Source organism: Hibiscus syriacus, unplaced genomic scaffold (assembly GCF_006381635.1).
Source record: "Hibiscus syriacus cultivar Baekdansim isolate YM2019G1 unplaced genomic scaffold, ASM638163v2 tig00111582_pilon, whole genome shotgun sequence".
Classification (NCBI taxonomy): domain Eukaryota; kingdom Viridiplantae; phylum Streptophyta; class Magnoliopsida; order Malvales; family Malvaceae; genus Hibiscus; species Hibiscus syriacus.
Window position 1 is genome coordinate 6383 of NW_024063126.1, and position 26181 is coordinate 32563.

The following is a 26181-nucleotide window of genomic DNA, read 5'->3' on the forward strand; positions in this document are numbered from 1 at the left end:
ATAGTTGATTAGCCCATGCATATAAAGTTCGCTGGATAAAATTTGTAAATGACATTCTACTAGAAAAAAGTGATATAGTATAACCTTTAAAACTAACAACTTTTTATCCAGTACATTTGTACTAGAAAAGGGTGACATATATTTCTTTGACGTTTGACACAATCTTCCTTTAAAATTTTAAAAATTCATCTCCTATTATAAAATTTTATGTCCATCTTTAATAAAAGTTTATACTGGTAAGATTCCCGGTGGACTTAACATGGAAAATTTTGCACTAAAAGATTGATCTATATCAAAAGGGTGATAAATTTAGTTTTCTTTAAATTTAATATCATAAAGTATTGCTTGAGTTATTCATTTTTTAGAAAAAGGTTTTGTTATATTATAGAATATGTCGTAACTTTTAAAATTAAAATAAATTAAAATAAAGGTTGGATTTTGGGTTATTATACATGGAACTATTTGATTTGAGGGTTAAATTTATTAAAATAAGGATCAAAATGTTATAATATATAAGTAACAGTGACTAAATATGTAATTATACCAAATATTTAACTACCACTTCAGCTTCTCCATTAAATAGTAATGGCAAGTGGCTTAATTGAATGCATTTAAATAGTTGAGTGACCTGATTGACAAAATTTCAAAAATATTGGTCAAAATGAAAAGGGGCAATAGTTAGGTGGTCATTGGTATAACTTACCTTTTATTTTAAATACTTTATCTTTAAAATTTTAACTAATTTATTATTATAAGGTTTGTCCTTTAGAATTTAAATTTTTATAAATTAAATTATGGTGCTCATTGTTAGTGGTGCTCATCGCTACTCGTCGAGCATAGAAGAATCATCCTATATTTTTAGAGCTGGGTATATGAGCTAAGGCCCGCGGGTTACCCGTATAACCCATGGCCCGTGTGGGATTCAGGCCTCAAAAATCAAACCTCGTTTAAATTGCGGGCTTATTAGCTCGGGCTGTTAAACCCGGGGTTTAATAGGTATACCGCGGGCTCTGCTGGTAGCCCGCTTAATTTAATTATTTTTTTCAATTTATTTTATGTTTTACAGAAGACAATTCACGTTTAGCCCAATTCACGTTTTATGTGCACTGAAGTCTAAAGCCCAATTCACGTTTTAATTTGATGATATGCAATTTTGAAGTATGAAGCCCAAATGCCCACAGCCCCATTCACATTTCGAAACCCTACGAGTAAATGTTCCCAATTCACACTGAAGCAAGTAACTAAAGCAAGCCCCCAAATCCAATTCACACTCTCATTCTTAGTCTCTCACGAACCAGTGGCGCAACATCGTCGATTCGAATCAGTTTCTTAACTTACCATCCATGTCTTAATCTTTTGCATTATTGGAAGGAGAATCAACTTAGATTTCCAAATCTTGCATTGATGGCATGTGACATTTTGAGCATTCAATTACAACTGTTGCATCAGAATCGGCATTTAGCATTGGCTCTCATGTTCTCAACAAATACTGAAGTTGTCTCCTTCCGGAAAATGTCCAATCTTTTATATGTACCAAAAATTGGTTGTTAGGATTTGAGGTTGAAGGTAAATATTCTTAGTGTTTAGTAAAATTGTTTCTTTATAAATTTACTTTTGATTTCAAAATTTAAACTATCTAATATATTATAATTTTTCTTATATTGTAGATGAAGTGGACAACTCTCCGGTGATTGGAAAAATGGAAGATTCAACTACATCCAAGGATTCAAAAAACATTGAATATTATTGATGTTGATTTTATTTAGACTTATTGAGACTTATTAGTGTTATGGTGTTATTTATTTTAGACTTATTGAGAATTAATGGTGTTATGATGTTATTTAATTTAGACTTATTGAGACTTATTTGATAATATGCATTTTAGTCATATATTCTATGATAATTTCCTCATATTTGAATAACTAAAATTGCTTAAATCATGGATTTTGATTATATTTCGTATTTTGTGGATTAGGTTGAAGATTTAGATTAAACAAGTTCAAAATCCAATGGATAGCATGATCTTCACAAAAATCCCCAAATTAAGGAGAAAAAATAGAATTCAAGAAGTTGGCAATACCAGAAGAGGTTTTCGCATAAGGCGTGGGCACGGCTTATTCATCCTGAGCTATCGCATAAGAAGTCTTTAGTTAAGGTGTGGGCACGCCTTACCAATCCGTATAACCCTAAATTAGGGTTACAAATTTACAAGGAAAAAAGTTTAATGACGGCTGAAAGACTCCATTGAATTATTCTTATCTTTAAATAAGGATGAGGGTATTTAAAAATCCCTATTTTGGTGGGATTCACTTTTAATAAACTTCCTTATCTAGAATAGAGCAATTCTTATAAAAGGGGAGCTAGGGTTTTCATAGTTATTAAGTTAGAACATTATTTTTTTAAAGGTGTAGCAAGTTAAAACATTATTTTTTATTCCATTTAAAGCATTTAAAATTGTTGTTATTTAACGGGTCATTGGTAAGCCCGTTAGCACGCGGGTTAAATGGTACGGGCCGCGGGCCTTAGAATTTAAGACCGTTTATGATTGCGGGAGCTCCGTTTAAGCCCGCACAGTTGAAACCCACGGGCTAAACGGGCGGGTAGCCCGTATACCCAGCTCTATATATTTTTATATATTGTTAGACCGTTATATTATTCTTCGTCATGGAAGAGTCTACAACGCACGTCGCATACCGCAATATACCACTAAAGCGTCGTACCGAAACGTACCACAAGTAAAGTTATTCTTATTATGTAAATTTTAAAAAGTATAAGGGTTTATCTAAAATTAACCATTAATTATAATTTATTTATAGTTTTAAAATAACTATATTTAAATTATGATTTTTTATTAAAAAAATAGCTAATTTAAGTAATTTACTTTGTTTAGCATTAGAATTTGTAAATTATTTTAATTAAGAATGATCATCAGTATTAGCCATTGCCAGAGACCTTAAATTTTCGAAAAACTCTTTGAAAAACTTGTCGAAAAATATTATACTACAAATCTAACGTTACCGTTTTCTGTCACCCGGTTCACCATCATCTAATTATATATAGAAATATAATTATACAATACACACTGTTGCCTAAAAAATTTCAGCCGTGTCTCTCAAAAATATAAGAACTACGGAAAACAATATAGAAAGAAAAAAGAAAAGAAAATCCGACATTAGGCTAAAGGTGTTATCTTTTTATTTATTTATTTTGATTAAAGGCTTTATAAGATATATTTGTTTGTTGAGAGTTTAGCATACAGCTTTGGTGTTTGAGTTCACTTTATATGAAAACTGGCGATTATTAGGCGATGGTGAATTCGTGACAGAAAATGACGGTCAACGTTAGATTTGTAATATATATTCTTTAATGAATATTTCAGTGAGTTAAAGTCTTTGGCGATAATTGCTACTGGTGGTAATTATTAATCTAAATAATTTACAAATTCTAATACTAAACAAAGTAATTAATTATTATTTTTAATAAAAAATTATAATTTAAATATAGTTCTATTAAAACTAAAACTAAATTTTAGTTAATGATTAATTTTAGATAAATCTTTATATTTTTTAATATTTACATAATAAGGACAATTTTACTTATCGTATGTTTCATTTATGTTGTTTTAGTAGTACGTTATGATATGCGACGTGCACTATAGAATTTTTGTCTTCGTCATATTTTAGATATTATGTTTCTTATGCTACTATTTAAACCTTTAAAAAAAACCTTATTCATAAACCCAGACAGCTCAATTTCATAAACTCACTGATGCTACTTACTGCTAATGCAATTTTGATAAACTTGTTCATAAATTCAGACAGCTCAATTTCTCACATGAAGCTCAAATAGAAACACTGTTAGGAACACCCATGCCTGTAACCCCAGGCTCCGAAAATGGCTTGAAAAGCTCATAAGGTGTAATGCCTGCTCCATTTCGGTTCTTCAAATTACAGTCTGCATTCCTTTCATCGATTATGCCTTCAACTTGCTTCAACTTGCCATGAAGTCTTTCGAATGCAGCTCTTATAACGGGGTCTTCCACCCACGATGGCTCCAGTTTGTCCCCCACATACTCTTCATCAGGAGAATGATGTGAGATCACATTCCAAATCGCCATTGCTCGAGTTGCTTGAATCTGCGAAGGCAAGCATTCGAGTAATGCGGCTTCGGGTTTCCTCAAGAATCGCCGCCATTCGTTGTCGGTAGGGTCTTCGTTTGGCATTTTTGTCCTCGTGAACGAAGGCCTGCTAGGGAAGTACCCTGCATATGTGTATTGTCCGAAGTTGACAGCCGCATGCTGACCTGATGCAACCCAAATTATAGTCATGAGGATATCGATCAAGTCATTCGGGGGGACCGGCCACCACTGTTCATCTTTCTTGTCACCGTGCCCGATGGTTCGGATTTCGGTCCACCATGATTGAATCTCTTGATCAGCTTCTACCATGCTCGGTTTCGGATAGTAGTGATTAACATACTCGGTAACCCATTGTTTGAGGGCATCCCATAGTAAGAGACCATCACTGGCATAAGGGTAGTCTTTGATTGTTAGCCTAAGGCCTTGAGGAGCATTTGGATCTTCAACCGCCATTCCCCTGGACAATATGAAACAAAACGTAATCAAGAAACAAAAATTCAAGATCAAAAACTTAAAAAGATCGAGACAATGAAGAAATTTACCTGCTAATCAAATCAGCAGGCAATGATTTCTGATCGAATTGCCAATGTTGGTCGTAAAAGATGGAGCCGACCTCTAGATAATACTTGCCAAAGGTCATGATTTTCTCAATCAGTCCATCGGCAGAGACTAACGATTCTCGGGCCAATGCGTTAATCTCCATCGTGTACTGGAGATGAGGATGCAGTAATCGATAAATTGGATGCATCACACTGAGACCCCGATTAGTTGCAATGACATAAGGTTCACTACAAGCGTGAGTTCTTAACCTGCAAAACACAGTTTCAGGTTTCCTATGTTGTCTAAATCAATCAAGAAATTGAATCAGTGGAACACTGTTAATACCAGTGACTAACTAGCGGTAGATTGAATCTTGAGAAAGAACTTGAGTTTTGGCAAGTTTCCAAAGCCAATCTCCGGTGGAATGCAAACAAGACGTGTATACTTCCTTCCATTGTGGTTTCCCGTCCATTGGTGGTCGAGTTAGCTCGATGGCTATCGGCTTCAAAGTCTCGTCAGGGTTCAAGAAAAACATTGTTCGTGATCCGTAAAGTGCTCTGCCTTTAAGATCTCTAACCCTCTCAACGTAGGGTAGGAACAAGTCATGGTAATCTAGGATGAATAGTCTCTTCTGATCTATCGCCTGCATAAATGGAAATTGAAGAAAAAATACCATGTTATGTCTGCCAATACAATAAACGCAACGCCGCTGAAAACACATAATTCAGAATTACCTTATGGACCGTCATGACTTCATTGATTTCTCGTTGAATAATGTGGTGGTGATTGCGGTTCTGCTGGACCGTAGATTTCAGGGTCGAGGTTGCTCTTCAATGGCCATTCCTATAACCAATAACGACGAGTTAAACAAAAAAACTCAAAACTATACACACAAAAATCATAACAAGTACAATCTGTGCCCCCTTCCTACCGTTACAAGTTTTATACTAAGAGTGTCAAGTCCAGCAAGAGTTTGCCTAGAAAATTCCTCATCCCTCAACCAAAAGAATTTGTCTCCTGAAAAGGCCAAACCACACAATATACCGAGTGTTTCATCTAAAATGATGACCATAACGTTATGTTGTGATCGAAGTTGCTTACTGTCCAGTGTTTCAGGCGCCTTGAAGCGCAAAATACTGTGAGCTTCGTCAGAGACGGTCTTGATGAGCCTAGGGATGACTGATTTCCAAACCTCTTGCTTATCAAGGGCTGGCAAGTTAAGCCCTTGAGTGTAAAGCTCGTCAATGGCGTTGAAGTTTGGAAATCCGAGATCAGGGTCCAGGATAGTAGCTTCGAGCGACGGTATTAGTGCCGTCAACATCGAGTACATGAAATTCGTGGAGAAAGTCAGCTGCTTCACCTCGGAGAATGCTTCCTCCCTCGGCACATAGAAACCGGTTTCCCATTTCTCGTAACTCGGATCTACATTAAAACCATTTTATGCATCCTTATAGTTCAGGTTATGTTTTGAATAAGGACTTGATAAAGTGGTGTTATTGGTCATCTTACCTGTGCGGCAACGAGGACGTCCAGTTCGGCAACGACGAGGATAGGGGAAGTCTTTGCCGCCGAGAACCGATCGTTTCTTGTTTTGATCGGTGTCAACGTCGCCGAGGTCGTTGTAAACATCGTTTGTTCAACAGTTGTTCAACAGTTGTTCTCTTGAATTCTAAATGACATATTAGATTTTTTTTCTGCACGTTTGTTTGGTATTTGTCTTCAAATATACTCTTAATCAATGTTCTTTTGTAGGTACCGCTAAAAAAGGAAAATGGGAAAATAGTTATGGTTGCACTCTTCCAGAACCAGGAAAATATTATAGGAGAGGTAGTGTTTTTCATGTTTCCATCTCAGGACTTATGATTGAGGCATTTTCTTGTTATATCCAAATTGTTCTATTATTTATTTGCAGTTAAAACTGTATCCATTATTTTTCTTATTACTGATACTTCAGGTAGTTATAGAACCAATAATTAAAATACCCCGAGAAATCCTTCAACAATATGGTATACATATGGAGTAGAAGAACATTACCTCCTGTTATTAATTCCTCTCTGGTTTTTTTGATGGCTGACCTTTCCCCCTTTTCTGATGATGATTGATAACTCCGTAAAAAGGTCATATTTCAGACCTTTACACTTAAGTTATTAACTGACTAAGAGCCCATTTAGGATCATATAGATGCATTTAGGAGCATATAGTTGCATGTGGTGAAATTATGTTTGTCGCGGCAATTTATTTTGTAATCAATGCTTCTTTATGGGGAAGGTGTTTTTCTGGTGATGTGCAGGATTTGGGAGCAAGGAAAAGTAAAAGGGAAATGTCGTGACATAAGGAGATTGCTGAGCAAAATGCAAATGCCGAACCAGTTGGCATTTCGAGAGCGATTAAAACGAGAGAAAAATATTTTTAGTAAGAGCCAGCTGTCACAGCATAAAAAAGTGCTTTCTGCAATCAGCATTAAATGAGGGGCCAATTACCATCTTTGCACCAACTTTCACATAAAAGGAATGAACATTAGTATGAGCCAGCTGTCACGGCATAAAAAAGTGCTTTCTGCAATCAGCATTAAAGGAGGGGCCAATTACCATCTTTAACACAAAACCCTAGGTTCATTCTCCCCTATAAATAGAAGATGAAGCCTGACCTTTTAAAAAAGACTTGGAGAGATTTTTAGACATCCGCCAAGAGCCTAAAAATTTGGAGAAAAAGTTCTCCATCAATCCGATTTTCCGTGGCATTCCTCCGTTGACAGGCTAGAGGGAGTGGCGTTCTAGTCGTCCGAGAGGAGCTAGATCGCTAGGACTGTTCGTGGTGGCCGAGGGAAGCTCCGGCAGTGCACGTCGAAGGCTTTTCCTCCTTCCCTTTGCTCTTTGCTTTCGTTATTTATTATTCGGGTTGTAAGGAATGAATTAACTTACTCTGTGCTTGTTTATTTCGAACCCCACCATGAACTAATCCTATTTGGTGGGAGTTCATTTTGGATATTTAAGTTTTGCTTTAATGAATGATTGTTTTTCTATGTTATTAATTGTTTTGTTTATGGATCTTAATGCCTTAAGGTTGTAGGAGCTATGAGAGTAGCCATTCCTTATAAGATTACTAAGTGTTCGAGAGAATATCTAAGTAGCACATCTTTAGTATTCGAGACCAAGACCAGCCCCAGCCCCAAAACAGAGTTTCGAACATTTCCAAACAACCAAGCAGAAGCACGCTTCAAAAACATTCAGCAACGCCAAGTATATTAGGAAGATGGATTCGTTTTTCCAGCCGAGAGCGAGGAGCCGTTTGGACCCAAGGTAATGGACGTCATAAAGAAGCATACCTGGGAGAAGTTTGCTCGAAATCCTAACGCCGCAGCACCAGCAATGGTACGGGAGTTCTATACCCATCTCGAGTACCCCTCTAACCACACAGTATATGCTCGAGGAAAACTCGTTCGCTTCTCCTCCTCTGTACTCAATAAATACTTTAAGTTGGGGAAAGAGGATGACCAGCACAAGAGATTTATGGCTGAAGCAGATCAAGAAACGTACAGTGGAGTTCTACAGGATTTATGCTTTGGGAGGGCCAAGTTCGAAGGGAAGCCCCCACAAGAAAATGAGTAGATCGTTGAGCCCTAAAACCGCACGTGAAATTATGGAACCACTTTCTTAAAGGAAAGCTAATGCTAACGTCCCACAATACCATTGTCCTCTTTAAGCGACTGATGTTATTGCATTCGATCATATATGGTAGGCAGATCGACGTGGGCGAAATCATCTTTGAGCAGATCCACGACTGTGCCAAACGGAACCGGGGTAACCTATTATTTCTAAACCTTATAACCGCACTGTGCAGGAAGAAAAAGGTTTTTGAGGAACCATTCAAAGATTTCATCAAAACCAATGAGGGTATTACAAAGAAAAAGGTCCCCGAATTGATGAGTTTCAATGATGACGACCCGAATGAAGGTCTAGAGTGGGGCACAAAATCGGTTGTCGTGGCTAGAATGGTTGTTGTGGTCACGCATACGCAAGAGACATGTGAAAAGATCGGATGAATAGAGGACCACATGAAAATTTACTTCGAGTATGCCAAGGAAAGGGACATGCAACTCAACGCCTTCATCAAGGAGTTGTTACTGACCATAATGATCATACTTCCAACCTTTCCCAGTGTTATCCTCAACTACAATGCCGGCGGTAACATATTCCATGCCTCGACATCTTATGTCCCTCCAGACAATCCACCAGAAGTGCCCACCGATGTGTCACCACTGGCAACCCATGTCCCACTAGTACCAGAAGAATGCCAAGGCAACACAGAATAGTTCCTCAATTCCTCATCCTTCTCGACCACTGAAAGCAGCAATAATACTCCACCCCACTTATTCACTGATGAAGATTTCACGCCATCTCCGAAGCAGCCTGAGCATGATCCTATTCCATCCCCGGTTCAATCAGCACCACCAGACCCAACAGAAATTCCTAGTCCACCACCCATTCCAGCATAACACATTCCAGCAACCGGGTAGTCCACTCTAGCACGCGCATCCTCTAGCAAGAAGCGCTACAAGAGAACATCAGGACGTATACTTCAGCCATCTCCCTCACCAGCAGCAGTAGACTCTGGATTCGAGAGTCACTGTCCTCCCAAACGACGCTGCACGAGGGCGTCCAGTCAAGCCACCCCACCAAAGTAAGTTATTCTTCTAAGTTATCATTTTCTTTTTACTTTTTTCGCATCTGCATATAAAATCATATAGTGTAGTTTTCATGCATTGAGGATAATGCACCCCTCAAGTTTGGGGGAGGTTTTATACCATTATGTCATACTTTGTTAAATAGTAATTGATGTTAATGGGAAAACTTTGGTTGTCATGACATAAGCAGGTTAAGATTATTGTTAAGAATGAATTAGGGATGCCCAATTATGAAAGCAGAATTTTATTGCCTAGGCCAGAAATTATTGTTAAGACTGTCTAAAGAAGAGAACCAACCCTAGCCTTAATTCTTTGAAATTTATAAACACAATTGTAGGTTGTCTTTGCTCTAGGTAATTTGTAAAAATTTTAGGAAAGAACTTTCTAATTGCCAAGACTTCAAAAAAAATATTCTAAGGGTAAAGTAAAAAACTCTCTAGTGTTTAAAAACTCAAAAAACACAAAGGGACACTTCTCTGTGCAAAGGCATGAACAAGAAAAACTCCAAAAGAAATTAAGAGTAGCCAAGGCATATGAGTGAATGAAAGTAGTCACAGGATGACTCTGCCCGACTAGCTTGGGGGTGGAAGGTATGCTCCCTTTCATCTAGAGTGTGGAACGGTAGGTGTGATGAGCTGACTCCCCTAAAAAAATGTGTGAATACAGAGAACAAAAGTTGATAAATAACTAGGAGTATAAACTAAGCCTGATGAATAGTTTGTTGCCATGACAACCTAGAAGTTCTTACTTTAAGTTTTCAAATTACCTCTATGCATAGGCTGGTTACAATCACGCACACACCATAGCAAAGGATCCTGACTAGGGAAGGGACTTGACCGATATGACTGTCAAATATGTTGAGGCCAAATATATTTGTTGAGGGCTGAAATCTCAAACCTGAGATGTTCTTGATATTGCTTTACCATGATAATTTTGATTTTCTTCTAGCTATTATCCATTGCTTGAGGATAAGCAATAGCTTAAGTTTGGGGGTGTGATAACTCCGTAAAAAGACTCAATTTCTAGTATTTTCACTTAAGTTATTGCTCGTCTAAACAAAGTATGCACTATATTTTTAGGTGCATTTAGTTGCATATAGGTTATATTAGCCTGCGGTGGATAAGTTTTGCTTAGGCAAGATTTATTTGGCTTGACTGATGCTACTGAGGAGAAAGGGTTGTTTGATTTGTGTTTGTGCAAGAATTCTATAGAGGAAGAACATTTCAGTCGTGACAATGAAAAGTTGCAAAGGTCAACGAAACAGAAGAGAAAGTGAAGAGCATATTTATCTTGCCGAGGCAAGATTTATCTAAAAAAGTCTGAAGCAGGTGTGGCGAAACCGCCTATGCCACATGCCAACTGGATGACCTACTTCACGTGCAAGCAAGCCTTGATTATTCTGACAGCTGCCAGCCAGCTTTCCTTTTTAAGTTTGGGAAATTAATAACAGTTAATTAAGGAATCTCCAAAAGTATGCAAAGCCCTAGGAGATTTTTCCTTATAAAATATTCAGTCGTAGCCATAAAAAAAGGGAGGCAAGGAAGAAGAAGAAAGAAGAGCTTTACCTAAGGCGTGAGCAAGCAACTACAGTGTTTTCTCACCGTCTACCCACCAATCATTCTTTGTGTTCTCCATAGCCAGACGATAGCAGAACGGTGATCAGGCCTCGAGAGAGGGTGATTACCAAGGCAGGCGTGGTGCTGATCAGGATTATCGCGACAGAGCCCCGGTTTTGGGAGTCGTTCTTCCTTTTTTCTTAATTATTATTTTATTTTGGGTTGTATTAAACGGTTAAATATTGGATGATCTTTGATAACACCATGAATTCTTTAATTGGTGTTAAACTTTGTTTTGCCTAAACAATATTTTTATGTTTATGAATGATGAATTATGTTTGCTTATGATTGTTTTGCTCATAGTTTAAATATTTTGCCTTAACACTGTAAGAGCATCGAGAGATCGCCTGGGGTTTTGGTAAAACATGTCTTGGAATTGTATGAGTATCGAGAGATAGCCTTTTGTCTAGATAGTGATTCTTAGATTCGAGAGAATTAAGATAGATCAACGTGAGCAAAAGAATGAATCTGGGATGGTGAAGTTCTAACTTTTCTACCTTAGAGATAAGGAGTGAGTTTCAGGTGACTAAAAGGGATAATTGCTAGAATAGGTTAAGACAACGTCTATAGTTAACGCTGAGAGGTATTACCATAGCAACCATCCAAGAATACCTAGTAATCCTGTTGGGCAGCTTAGTGAGGCATGATAATTCATTTAGAACTTAAAAAAATTGTTGTCAAGACAATAGTTTAGCATCAGTGCTCTGTGACACGACTGAATATGAGAGGTTTGCATTATATTTAAACCAATACTTGTTTTGTTTTGTCTCGACTACATTATTCTGAAATCATTGAATCATTCTTCTTAGTTTATTCATATTAGTTATTAGTTCAAATACTTAGTAGGATTTAGTTTGTGACATTAGTTCTAGTTGTGGTGAAAATATATTTCTACTCCAATCCCTGTGGAGACGATACTCACTCACTATTATATTACTTGCATCGATTGTGTATACTTACACAAATTTGCTTGCCTTAGCATATACATTTACAAGCGATCATGTCTCTTACCACAAAGAGAACAATTGGTCTGAGAAGGTGCTCTCGACGATCCCCCAAAACTATCTACCTGTGTGGTAGTCAATGGCCTCCTGCACTGACTAATCCTACTCTTACCACCACTCAAACTCTGTGTCGGTATGCTAGATTGGCCTGTCGGGGCTCTCCAAGACTCTTAAGAATCTCTCGACCTCTTGGATGACTGGGATGGTTCTCCTGAGAATAAGTAGTACCCTCTTCCATTGTTTTCCTTGCTAAAACCCTTTATACTACCTTTTCTTGATGAACTAACTCAGTGAAAAATCATGGTGGATTGATAGCTAGGTGAGTCAACATGTCTATTTGGTGACCCTCTCTAAACTTTCTGCAGCGATGATACTCAGATGAAACTAGCTATGGTGCATATCTACTCAGATAGAGGAACTCTTCCTCGTACTCAAAGTCTAATATGTTCCATTGGGTTAACTGAGCGAACTGATCCCTCATCGCGTCCATATGGGCCTCTCTGACATGCTTCTGGCAGAACTATTCCATGAACCGGTCCCAAATAGGTCGCTCAGGCTCTAAAACATCTCCATAGTTTTCTACCATTTTATTGCATCACCTTTTAGCAGGGAGATGACGTATTGTAACATACCCTCGGGGCTGATATAAATTTGACGAAGAGTCTTAAGGGTTTCTCTTAACCACTGGTCAACTATGATTGGATCGACATTTCTTAACCCAAAGAAATCGGTGGTCCAGTACCTCTGGAGCCTCTCTGCTGGGGTTTCCTGAGGTGCTACAACTAGATGAATTGGCTCAACATGTGGGGTAGCGGGTTTCTAAGGAATGGCTCTCACTATTTGCCTCAAGGTAGAGGTCAAATTTCTAAAGAATGTTGCTTCATCGACCCCTACGACTCGGCTTTCCATGCTTGGAGTTCGGAATGAACTCATCTCCGAAATAATCAACTAAGGAAGTTCTACTCTCGTTTTTACCCTCTCTATTATGGTATGGGCTTCTATACATCTCTAAAATCTTAGATGAAGATGAAAACGAGGAATTACTACTACTATTTCAGATGCAAAAGTACGATATAACTCTTTAGGGGCATGTATACTCATAAATTGTTTATCGAAACTGACCCGTGGGTCCTAGGAACGTCTAAACCTTGCTATAATACCACTAAATTTAACACTCTAAACCAGTACAACACAGTTGATTGATCAGAGTGCTACATGGAACCACCGAAGTGGCTGACCAATATTTTTTTATTTCTCTCTTTAAAACGACTAGTTTGACAAGAAAATCAACTATAAAAATAAAAAAAATAAACTTTATAATGAAGAGCTCCCAAATAGATATCTTTATTTAAAATAATATAGACCAACTTCTAATAAATTGACGACTCAACTTTGTAATAGGGTTTACAAATACATATCTTTCATAACTTGAGAAGTACTCTGATCTGCTTTGGATCTGGACCTCGGTCACTTTAAGCCCCTCAACAGCTCCACCTAATCTGCGTAAGGAAACAAATTCCAAACGCTAAGCTAACTAGCTCAATGCCACACTAACAACTAGATCATACTAAAAGTGTATCATTGAAAATCTCAAGCTATCAAGTTTATTGCTTTGCTTTAGCGAGTATACTTGTATACTCATTCTCTACTTTATGGTAGACATCATGGTGCGGCTGAGGGTTCTGCATCTAGGAGCTCACACACCCCTTCAGTCTACCGAGGATGAGGCCTCCAGAATCTCTACATCGGACACCACACCATCGACTAACCCACCCCTTGCGAGTGTCGGGCCTTGGCCCTAGTTAGTAAGCTTAAAGTACCTTGCGCACTCCTTAAGGATATCCAGACGGATTCTATACTTTCGACACTACTAGCTTTTCTAAAGGAACTTGGGTGTCCTGGTCATTTCCCGAGCATTCAAACAAGGCTAGTTTTATGTCCCCTAATTTATCTCGCTTCTAAATGTAATTCAGCATTATTCTTGTTATCAATTAACGTTTAATTGGAAGTTTACCCAATTTGAAGCATATTATAAGTCCACGGTCATCTGTGTACCATTTTAGGGCTATTTGGCCAAATTCAGGCAGGGGTTTTGAAACCTACTGTAGAAGTTTCAAAACCTTGGAAAAATTATTAGGGTCTAGTAGGGGTTTCGAAACCTATTGTAGAGGTTTTGAAACCTTTGTGAAAATTTACATTTTGGATAAAAGGTTTCAAAACCAGCCATATGGGGTTTCAAAACCTCTTCTGTAACTTCAAATTTTTAAACGTTTAACATTTCAAAACCTTAACAAAACCATTCCAATGTTTTCAATTGACCAATATAAGTTTAAACATGATAGAATGGGTCATAAAAAGCTTAAAACAAGTTAAATAACATCAAATGCTAGAATCTACCATGAAATACTATGATATGCTTCATAACCCAACTTTCTAGCTATAAGACATTTAAAATTACTCACAAATGGTATGAACAAGTTGTAAATGTGTTACCTTGATGATCTAATTGTTGGAAATTCTCCCAAAATCAACCAAGGTTTAATTTCTCTTTTTCCTAGATTCAGAGATATCCCCAACCTCTTTCTCTAAACAAAGAAGGAAAATAGATTACCCAAAACAACTAAATGCTTGAATTGAAGTTAAGATTACTCCCTAAAACTTGAATTTATCAACAATTGACTAGAATCACTTGATTCTCTCAAATCTCCTTAAAACCCATTTTTGAAGCTTAAAGGATTGTGATTAAGGTTCTTACCTTTGCTAAAATAACTCAAGCTTGAAACTCTTAAAGCTTTCACCTTTACATTATCCTTGGAAAAGAATATAATGAATGAGATAAGAATAAAAGAGATTATTTGGTAAGCTAAATAGGGAATGGGGTTTCATGTGGATCACAATTAAAATGGGTTTTTATCCTTTAAAACTAACAATAGGAAAACTGTACTCTTGGCCTCTCACCTTTAAATCCTATTTAAAATCATCACTTCTCCAATACTCTTGGGCCAAACTTAAGCCCAATACCTTTATAATTGGTCCAACTTGGTTTAGAAAATCTAATGTGCTCGACTTATGAGTCTCGGGTTGACCCAAACTACTGACCTGGGATTTGGGGTATTACATTATAGAAAACACTAATAAAAAGGCAAATTAAGCAGATTTTTCCTATTTTCTGGGAGCAAGTCGACGCCAACTTCAATAAAAGGAGGAAATATGAGCAAACAACAATTCTTTAGGAATTAAAAGTTGTAATTAAAATATTTGGGATTTTATTATTTAATTAGGATTCTAATTTGCTTAGGATTTTAATTATTTAGTATTAATACTTTTAGTTTACTATTAATTAGGAATTAAGTGTTTTAATGTTCTTAAGAGCTAGTATTTTTTTCTAGGTTTTCTCAAGCTATAAATACCTATCAGGGTGAAGCTTGACAGATGTAATGTTTTCTTGGCTTTAATTAGCTTTGGAATTTTTATAAAGATTATTTTTTTCTTCTTCATCTTCTTTATTTTTTTCTTTTTTATACATGCTAAGTATGATTAAAATAGTGCTTCATATCTTCATATTCCTTTCTTGATCTTCGGCAATAGTGGATTAGCAGTCGATCTTTCCTTCAACATCTCGACACCATCAATCTAAAGAGCCCGCATTGGTTTGATCGACTTTTTGATCTACCGTTGGGGAGAAGAATCGACTTGTAGCAAATTTAACTCCCTCAGAACAAACTTAGTAGCGGTCCGCTAAGAGAAATCAAGATCGTGTTCGATTCTCATCGAGACACTATAATTCGAGCAGGGATTTTCCAATACAAAAGGAAGAATTGAAGTTAACATCAATAGCCATTGTTATTCCAAACAATGATTAAATTCCAAAGATTGGTTTTGAAATTAAGTTCGCCGGAGAAAAGAGCAAGTTACAATGGTTGGGCCTTGTAAACTGTAACCGACAAGAATCCGAAGTAAAATCTATTTCAGTGGTCAAGACAAATTGAAACGAAGTGAAACTGGAAGCTATCTCTCATCACAATTATTTTCAATATTTTATTATTCTTGCATTATTTATTTATGTATTTATTTAGTTTCAATTTTTTATTATTCTTTCATTATTATTTATTTATTTATTTATTTATTTATTTATCATTCATTTATTTACTTTGTTAGATATCAATTCAAATTAACATTAGAAAGTTTTGATTCCCTATGGATCGACCCCTTCTTCCCTATTCTATGTTTATAGCTTATTCATATGAGAAAAAAAGCTTATTTATTTGACAATTACGACGCTTGTCAGGAGGAGCAATTTTGTAGCAATTTTGTTGCTTGGTGGTTTGTTGTTTTCTATTGAAGGTATTTTGTAGCATCTTTGCTTCTTTCTTTTGGATGCACAAACAACTTATCCAAAAAAATCTTATAAACCAATTAAATACTATAAAATATTACTTATAAATTATAATAATATTAAATAAATAATTAGTTAAAAAATAAAATAATTGTTGATAAAATGCAATATAACAAGCAAACATATTATTACATTCGTGTTCATTGCATCTGACATTCCGTTAATATTGTCACTCATACCTGGAGAGTTATATTTTAGAAAAATTCTATAGTGTTCGGCGAGCAGCAATGTGCATTTCTAACGATAAGCATCATTAATTTAATTTATAAAAAATTTAAATTCTAAAGGACTCAACGTATAATTATAAATTAGTTAAAAATTTAAAGATAAATTATTTAAAATAAAGAGTAAACTATACCAGTGACCACATAACTATTGTCCATTTTCATTTTGACCAATATTTTTGAAATTTTGTCAATCATGTCACTCAACTATTTAAATGCATTCAATTAAGCCACTTACCGTTAATATTTAAAGGAGAAGATGATGTGGCAGTCAAAATATTTGGTATAATTACACATTTGATCATTGTTACTTATATATTATATCAATTTTACCCTAATTTTAATAAATTAAAATAAACTTAACCCTCAAATCTTTAAGTTTAAAAGATTTTAAAAGTTACACATGTTTTATATTCATAACAAAACAATTTTTTACTAGAAATTCCATTTATGGTTCTCGGAAGCATCCCGTCAATGGTACCATAACCTATTTTGGTTTTGAGGAAAATATAGTTGATTAGCCCATGCATATAAAGTTCGCTGGATAAAATTTGTAAATGACATTCTACTAGAAAAAAGTGATATAGTATAACCTTTAAAACTAACAACTTTTTATCCAGTACATTTGTACTAGAAAAGGGTGACATATATTTCTTTGACGTTTGACACAATCTTCCTTTAAAATTTTAAAAATTCATCTCCTATTATAAAATTTTATGTCCATCTTTAATAAAAGTTTATACTGGTAAGATTCCCGGTGGACTTAACATGGAAAATTTTGCACTAAAAGATTGATCTATATCAAAAGGGTGATAAATTTAGTTTTCTTTAAATTTAATATCATAAAGTATTGCTTGAGTTATTCATTTTTTAGAAAAAGGTTTTGTTATATTAGAATATGTCGTAACTTTTAAAATTAAAATAAATTAAAATAAAAGGTTGGATTTTGGGTTATTATACATGGAACTATTTGATTTGAGGGTTAAATTTATTAAAATAAGGATCAAAATGTTATAATATATAAGTAACAGTGACTAAATATGTAATTATACCAAATATTTAACTACCACTTCAGCTTCTCCATTAAATAGTAATGGCAAGTGGCTTAATTGAATGCATTTAAATAGTTGAGTGACCTGATTGACAAAATTTCAAAAATTGGTCAAAATGAAAAGGGGCAATAGTTAGGTGGTCATTGGTATAACTTACCTTTTATTTTAAATACTTTATCTTTAAAATTTTAACTAATTTATTATTATAAGGTTTGTCCTTTAGAATTTAAATTTTTATAAATTAAATTATTGGTGCTCATTGTTAGTGGTGCTCATCGCTACTCGTCGAGCATAGAAGAATCATCCTATATTTTTAGAGCTGGGTATATGAGCTAAGGCCCGCGGGTTACCCGTATAACCCATGGCCCGTGTGGGATTCAGGCCTCAAAAATTAAACCTCGTTTAAATTGCGGGCTTATTAGCTCGGGCTGTTAAACCCGTGGGTTTAATAGGTATACCCGCGGGCTCTGCTGGTAGCCCGCTTAATTTAATTATTTTTTTCAATTTATTTTATGTTTTACAAAGACAATTCACGTTTAGCCAATTCACGTTTTATGTGCACTGAAGTCTAAAGCCCAATTCACGTTTTAATTTGATGATATGCAATTTTGAAGTATGAAGCCCAAATGCCCACAGCCCCATTCACATTTCGAAACCCTACGAGTAAATGTTCCCAATTCACACTGAAGCAAGTAACTAAAGCAAGCCCCCAAATCCAATTCACACTCTCATTCTTAGTCTCTCACGAACCAGTGGCGCAACATCGTCGATTCGAATCAGTTTCTTTAACTTACCATCCATGTCTTAATCTTTTGCATTATTGGAAGGAGAATCAACTTAGATTTCCAAATCTTGCATTGATGGCATGTGACATTTTGAGCATTCAAATTACAACTGTTGCATCAGAATCGGCATTTAGCATTGGCTCTCATGTTCTCAACAAATACTGAAGTTGTCTCCTTCCGGAAAATGTCCAATCTTTTATATGTACCAAAAATTGGTTGTTAGGATTTGAGGTTGAAGGTAAATATTCTTAGTGTTTAGTAAAATTGTTTCTTTATAAATTTACTTTTGATTTCAAAATTTAAACTATCTAATATATTATAATTTTTCTTATATTGTAGATGAAGTGGACAACTCTCCGGTGATTGGAAAAATGGAAGATTCAACTACATCCAAGGATTCAAAAAACATTGAATATTATTGATGTTGATTTTATTTAGACTTATTGAGACTTATTAGTGTTATGGTGTTATTTATTTTAGACTTATTGAGAATTAATGGTGTTATGATGTTATTTAATTTAGACTTATTGAGACTTATTTGATAATATGCATTTTAGTCATATATTCTATGATAATTTCCTCATATTTGAATAACTAAAATTGCTTAAATCATGGATTTTGATTATATTTCGTATTTGTGGATTAGGTTGAAGATTTAGATTAAACAAGTTCAAAATCCAATGGATAGCATGATCTTCACGAAATCCCCAAATTAAGGAGAAAAAATAGAATTCAAGAAGTTGGCAATACCAGAAGAGGTTTTCGCATAAGGCGTGGGCACGGCTTATTCATCCTGAGCTATCGCATAAGAAGTCTTTAGTTAAGGTGTGGGCACGCCTTACCAATCCGTATAACCCTAAATTAGGGTTACAAATTTACAAGGAAAAAAGTTTAATGACGGCTGAAAGACTCCATTGAATTATTCTTATCTTTAAATAAGGATGAGGGTATTTAAAAATCCCTATTTTGGTGGGATTCACTTTTAATAAACTTCCTTATCTAGAAGAGCAATTCTTATAAAAGGGGAGCTAGGGTTTTCATAGTTATTAAGTTAGAACATTATTTTTTAAAGGTGTAGCAAGTTAAACATTATTTTTATTCCATTTAAAGCATTTAAAATTGTTGTTATTTAACGGGTCATTGGTAAGCCCGTTAGCACGCGGGTTAAATGGTACGGGCCGCGGCCTTAGAATTTAAGACCGTTTATGATTGCGGGAGCTCCGTTTAAGCCCGCACAGTTGAAACCCACGGGCTAAACGGGCGGGTAGCCCGTATACCCAGCTCTATATATTTTATATTTGTTAGACCGTTATATTATTCTTCGTCATGGAAGAGTCTACAACGCACGTCGCATACCGCAATATACCACTAAAGCGTCGTACCGAAACGTACCACAAGTAAAGTTATTCTTATTATGTAAATTTTAAAAAGTATAAGGGTTTATCTAAAATTAACCATTAATTATAATTTATTTATAGTTTTAAAATAACTATATTTAAATTATGATTTTTATTAAAAAATAGCTAATTTAAGTAATTTACTTTGTTTAGCATTAGAATTTGTAAATTATTTTAATTAAGAATGATCATCAGTATTAGCCATTGCCAGAGACCTTAAATTTTCGAAAAACTCTTTGAAAAACTTGTCGAAAAATATTATACTACAAATCTAACGTTACCGTTTTCTGTCACCCGGTTCACCATCATCTAATTATATATAGAAATATAATTATACAATACACACTGTTGCCTAAAAAATTTCAGCCGTGTCTCTCAAAAATATAAGAACTACGGAAAACAATATAGAAAGAAAAAAGAAAAGAAAATCCGACATTAGGCTAAAGGTGTTATCTTTTTATTTATTTATTTTGATTAAAGGCTTTATAAGATATATTTGTTTGTTGAGAGTTTAGCATACAGCTTTGGTGTTTGAGTTCACTTTATATGAAAACTGGCGATTATTAGGCGATGGTGAATTCGTGACAGAAAATGACGGTCAACGTTAGATTTGTAATATAATATTCTTTAATGAATATTTCAGTGAGTTAAAGTCTTTGGCGATAATTGCTACTGGTGGTAATTATTAATCTAAATAATTTACAAATTCTAATACTAAACAAAGTAATTAATTATTATTTTTAATAAAAAAATTATAATTTAAATATAGTTCTATTAAAACTAAAACTAAATTTTAGTTAATGATTAATTTTAGATAAATCTTTATATTTTTTAATATTTACATAATAAGGACAATTTTACTTATCGTATGTTTCATTTATGTTGTTTTAGTAGTACGTTATGATATGCGACGTGCACTATAGAATTTTTGTCTTCGTCATATATTTTAGATATTATGTTTTCTTATGCTACTATTTAAACCTTTAAAAAAAACCTTATTCATAAACCCAGACAGCTCAATTTCATAAACTCACTGATGCTACTTACTGCTAATGCAATTTTGATAAACTTGTTCATAAATTCAGACAGCTCAATTTCTCACATGAAGCTCAAATAGAAACACTGTTAGGAACACCCATGCCTGTAACCCCAGGCTCCGAAAATGGCTTGAAAAGCTCATAAGGTGTAATGCCTGCTCCATTTCGGTTCTTCAAATTACAGTCTGCATTCCTTTCATCGATTATGCCTTCAACTTGCTTCAACTTGCCATGAAGTCTTTCGAATGCAGCTCTTATAACGGGGTCTTCCACCCACGATGGCTCCAGTTTGTCCCCCACATACTCTTCATCAGGAGAATGATGTGAGATCACATTCCAAATCGCCATTGCTCGAGTTGCTTGAATCTGCGAAGGCAAGCATTCGAGTAATGCGGCTTCGGGTTTCCTCAAGAATCGCCGCCATTCGTTGTCGGTAGGGTCTTCGTTTGGCATTTTTGTCCTCGTGAACGAAGGCCTGCTAGGGAAGTACCCTGCATATGTGTATTGTCCGAAGTTGACAGCCGCATGCTGACCTGATGCAACCCAAATTATAGTCATGAGGATATCGATCAAGTCATTCGGGGGACCGGCCACCACTGTTCATCTTTCTTGTCACCGTGCCCGATGGTTCGGATTTCGGTCCACCATGATTGAATCTCTTGATCAGCTTCTACCATGCTCGGTTTCGGATAGTAGTGATTAACATACTCGGTAACCCATTGTTTGAGGGCATCCCATAGTAAGAGACCATCACTGGCATAAGGGTAGTCTTTGATTGTTAGCCTAAGGCCTTGAGGAGCATTTGGATCTTCAACCGCCATTCCCCTGGACAATATGAAACAAAACGTAATCAAGAAACAAAATTCAAGATCAAAAACTTAAAAAGATCGAGACAATGAAGAAATTTACCTGCTAATCAAATCAGCAGGCAATGATTGCTGATCGAATTGCCAATGTTGGTCGTAAAAGATGGAGCCGACCTCTAGATAATACTTGCCAAAGGTCATGATTTTCTCAATCAGTCCATCGGCAGAGACTAACGATTCTCGGGCCAATGCGTTAATCTCCATCGTGTACTGGAGATGAGGATGCAGTAATCGATAAATTGGATGCATCACACTGAGACCCCGATTAGTTGCAATGACATAAGGTTCACTACAAGCGTGAGTTCTTAACCTGCAAAACACAGTTTCAGGTTTCCTATGTTGTCTAAATCAATCAAGAAATTGAATCAGTGGAACACTGTTAATACCAGTGACTAACTAGCTGGTGGTAGATTGAATCTTGAGAAAGAACTTGAGTTTTGGCAAGTTTCCAAAGCCAATCTCCGGTGGAATGCAAACAAGACGTGTATACTTCCTTCCATTGTGGTTTCCCGTCCATTGGTGGTCGAGTTAGCTCGATGGCTATCGGCTTCAAAGTCTCGTCAGGGTTCAAGAAAAACATTGTTCGTGATCCGTAAAGTGCTCTGCCTTTAAGATCTCTAACCCTCTCAACGTAGGGTAGGAACAAGTCATGGTAATCTAGGATGAATAGTCTCTTCTGATCTATCGCCTGCATAAATGGAAATTGAAGAAAAAATACCATGTTATGTCTGCCAATACAATAAACGCAACGCCGCTGAAAACACATAATTCAGAATTACCTTATGGACCGTCATGACTTCATTGATTTCTCGTTGAATAATGTGGGTGGTGATTGCGGTTCTGCTGGACCGTAGATTTCAGGGTCGAGGTTGCTCTTCAATGGCCATTCCTATAACCAATAACGACGAGTTAAACAAAAAAACTCAAAACTATACACACAAAAATCATAACAAGTACAATCTGTGCCCCCTTCCTACCGTTACAAGTTTTATACTAAGAGTGTCAAGTCCAGCAAGAGTTTGCCTAGAAAATTCCTCATCCCTCAACCAAAAGAATTTGTCTCCTGAAAAGGCCAAACCACACAATATACCGAGTGTTTCATCTAAAATGATGACCATAACGTTATGTTGTGATCGAAGTTGCTTACTGTCCAGTGTTTCAGGCGCCTTGAAGCGCAAAATACTGTGAGCTTCGTCAGAGACGGTCTTGATGAGCCTAGGGATGACTGATTTCCAAACCTCTTGCTTATCAAGGGCTGGCAAGTTAAGCCCTTGAGTGTAAAGCTCGTCAATGGCGTTGAAGTTTGGAAATCCGAGATCAGGGTCCAGGATAGTAGCTTCGAGCGACGGTATTAGTGCCGTCAACATCGAGTACATGAAATTCGTGGAGAAAGTCAGCTGCTTCACCTCGGAGAATGCTTCCTCCCTCGGCACATAGAAACCGGTTTCCCATTTCTCGTAACTCGGATCTACATTAAAACCATTTTATGCATCCTTATAGTTCAGGTTATGTTTTGAATAAGGACTTGATAAAGTGGTGTTATTGGTCATCTTACCTGTGCGGCAACGAGGACGTCCAGTTCGGCAACGACGAGGATAGGGGAAGTCTTTGCCGCCGAGAACCGATCGTTTCTTGTTTTGATCGGTGTCAACGTCGCCGAGGTCGTTGTAAACATCGTTTGTTCAACAGTTGTTCAACAGTTGTTCTCTTGAATTCTAAATGACATGTTAGATTTTTTTTTCTGCACGTTTGTTTGGTATTTTGTCTTCAAATATACTCTTAATCAATGTTCTTTTGTAGGTACCGCTAAAAAAGGAAAATGGGAAAATAGTTATGGTTGCACTCTTCCAGAACCAGGAAAATATTATAGGAGAGGTAGTGTTTTTCATGTTTCCATCTCAGGACTTATGATTGAGGCATTTTCTTGTTATATCCAAATTGTTCTATTATTTATTTGCAGTTAAAACTGTATCCATTATTTTCTTATTACTGATACTTCAGGTAGTTATAGAACCAATAATTAAAATACCCCGAGAAATCCTTCAACAATATGGTATACATATGGAGTAGAAGAACATTACCTCCTGTTATTAATTCCTCTCTGGTTTTTTTGATGGCTGACCTTTCCCCTTTTCTGATGATGATTGATAACTCCGTAAAAAGGTCATATTTCAGACCTTTTCACTTAAGTTATTAACTGACTAAGAGCCCATTTAGGATCATATAGATGCATTTAGGAGCATATAGTTGCATGTGGTGAAATTATGTTTGTCGTGGCAATTTATTTTGTAATCAATGCTTCTTTATGGGGAAGGTGTTTTTCTGGTGATGTGCAGGATTTGGGAGCAAGGAAAAGTAAAAGGGAAATGTCGTGACATAAGGAGATTGCTGAGCAAAATGCAAATGCCGAACCAGTTGGCATTTCGAGAGCGATTAAAACGAGAGAAAAATATTTTTAGTAAGAGCCAGCTGTCACAGCATAAAAAAGTGCTTTCTGCAATCAGCATTAAATGAGGGGCCAATTACCATCTTTGCACCAACTTTCACATAAAAGGAATGAACATTAGTAAGAGCCAGCTGTCACGGCATAAAAAAGTGCTTTCTGCAATCAGCATTAAAAGAGGGGCCAATTACCATCTTTAACACAAAACCCTAGGTTCATTCTCCCCTATAAATAGAAGATAAAGCCTGACCTTTTAAAAAAGACTTGGAGAGATTTTTAGACATCCGCCAAGAGCCTAAAAATTTGGAGAAAAAGTTCTCCATCAATCCGATTTTCCGTGGCATTCCTCCGTTGACAGGCTAGAGGGAGTGGCGTTCTAGTCGTCCGAGAGGAGCTAGATCGCTAGGACTGTTCGTGGTGGCCGAGGGAAGCTCCGGTAGTGCACGTCGAAGGCTTTTCCTCCTTCCCTTTGCTCTTTGCTTTCGTTATTTATTATTCGGGTTGTAAGGAATGAATTAACTTACTCTGTGCTTGTTTATTTCGAACCCCACCATGAACTAATCCTATTTGGTGGGAGTTCATTTTGGATATTTAAGTTTGCTTAATGAATGATTGTTTTTCTATGTTATTAATTGTTTTGTTTATGGATCTTAATGCCTTAAGGTTGTAGGAGCTATGAGAGTAGTCATTCCTTATAAGATTACTAAGTGTTCGAGAGAATATCTAAGTAGCACATCTTTAGTATTCGAGATCAAGACCAGCCCCAAAACAGAGTTTCGAACATTTCCAAACAACCAAGCAGAAGCACGCTTCAAAAACATTCAGCAACGCCAAGTATATTAGGAAGATGGATTCGTTTTTCCAGCCGAGAGCGAGGAGCCGTTTGGACCCAAGGTAATGGACGTCATAAAGAAGCATACCTGGGAGAAGTTTGCTCGAAATCCTAACGCCGCAGCACCAGCAATGGTACGGGAGTTCTATACCCATCTCGAGGACCGCTCTAACCACACAGTATATGTTCGAGGAAAACTCGTTCGCTTCTCCTCCTCTATACTCAACAAATACTTTAAGTTGGGGAAAGAGGATGACCAGCAAAGAGATTTATGGCTGAAGCAGATCAAGAAACGTACAGTGGAGTTCTACAGGATTTATGCTTTGGGAGGGCCAAGTTCGAAGGGAAGCCCCCACAAGAAAATGAGTAGATCGTTGAGCCCTAAAACCGCACGTGAAATTATGGAACCACTTTCTTAAAGGCAAGCTAATGCTAACGTCCCACAATACCATTGTCCTCGTTAAGCGACTGATGTTATTGCATTCGATCATATATGGTAGGCAGATCGACGTGGGCGAAATCATCTTTGAGCAGATCCACGACTGTGCCAAACGGAACCGGGGTAACCTATTATTTCTAAACCTTATAACCGCACTGTGCAGGAAGAAAAAGGTTTTTGAGGAACCATTCAAAGATTTCATCAAAACCAATGAGGGTATTACAAAGAAAAAGGTCCCCGAATTGATGAGTTTCAATGATGACGACCCGAATGAAGGTCTAGAGTGGGGCACAAAATCGGTTGTCGTGGCTAGAATGGTTGTTGTGGTCACGCATACGCAAGAGACATGTGAAAAGATCGGATGAATAGAGGACCACATGAAAATTTACTTCGAGTATGCCAAGGAAAGGGACATGCAACTCAACGCCTTCATCAAGGAGTTATTACTGACCACAATGATCAGACTTCCAACCTTTCCCAGTGTTATCCTCAACTACAATGCCGACGGTAACATATTCCATGCCTCGACATCTTATGTCCCTCCAGACAATCCACCAGAAGTGCCCACCGATGTGTCACCACTGGCAACCCATGTCCCACTAGTACCAGAAGAATGCCAAGGCAACACATAATAGTTCCTCAATTCCTCATCCTTCTCGACCACTGAAAGCAGCAATAATACTCCACCCCACTTATTCACTGATGAAGATTTCACGCCATCTCCGAAG

General features: G+C 36.5%; 2 pseudogenes; both read right to left on the bottom strand.

The window, feature by feature from the left end:
- Positions 1-3810: 3810 nt before the first annotated feature.
- LOC120165504 lies at positions 3811-8876 on the bottom strand (annotated as a pseudogene).
- Positions 8877-20914: 12038 nt separating this feature from the next.
- On the bottom strand, positions 20915-25974 carry LOC120165191 (annotated as a pseudogene).
- Positions 25975-26181: the final 207 nt, after the last annotated feature.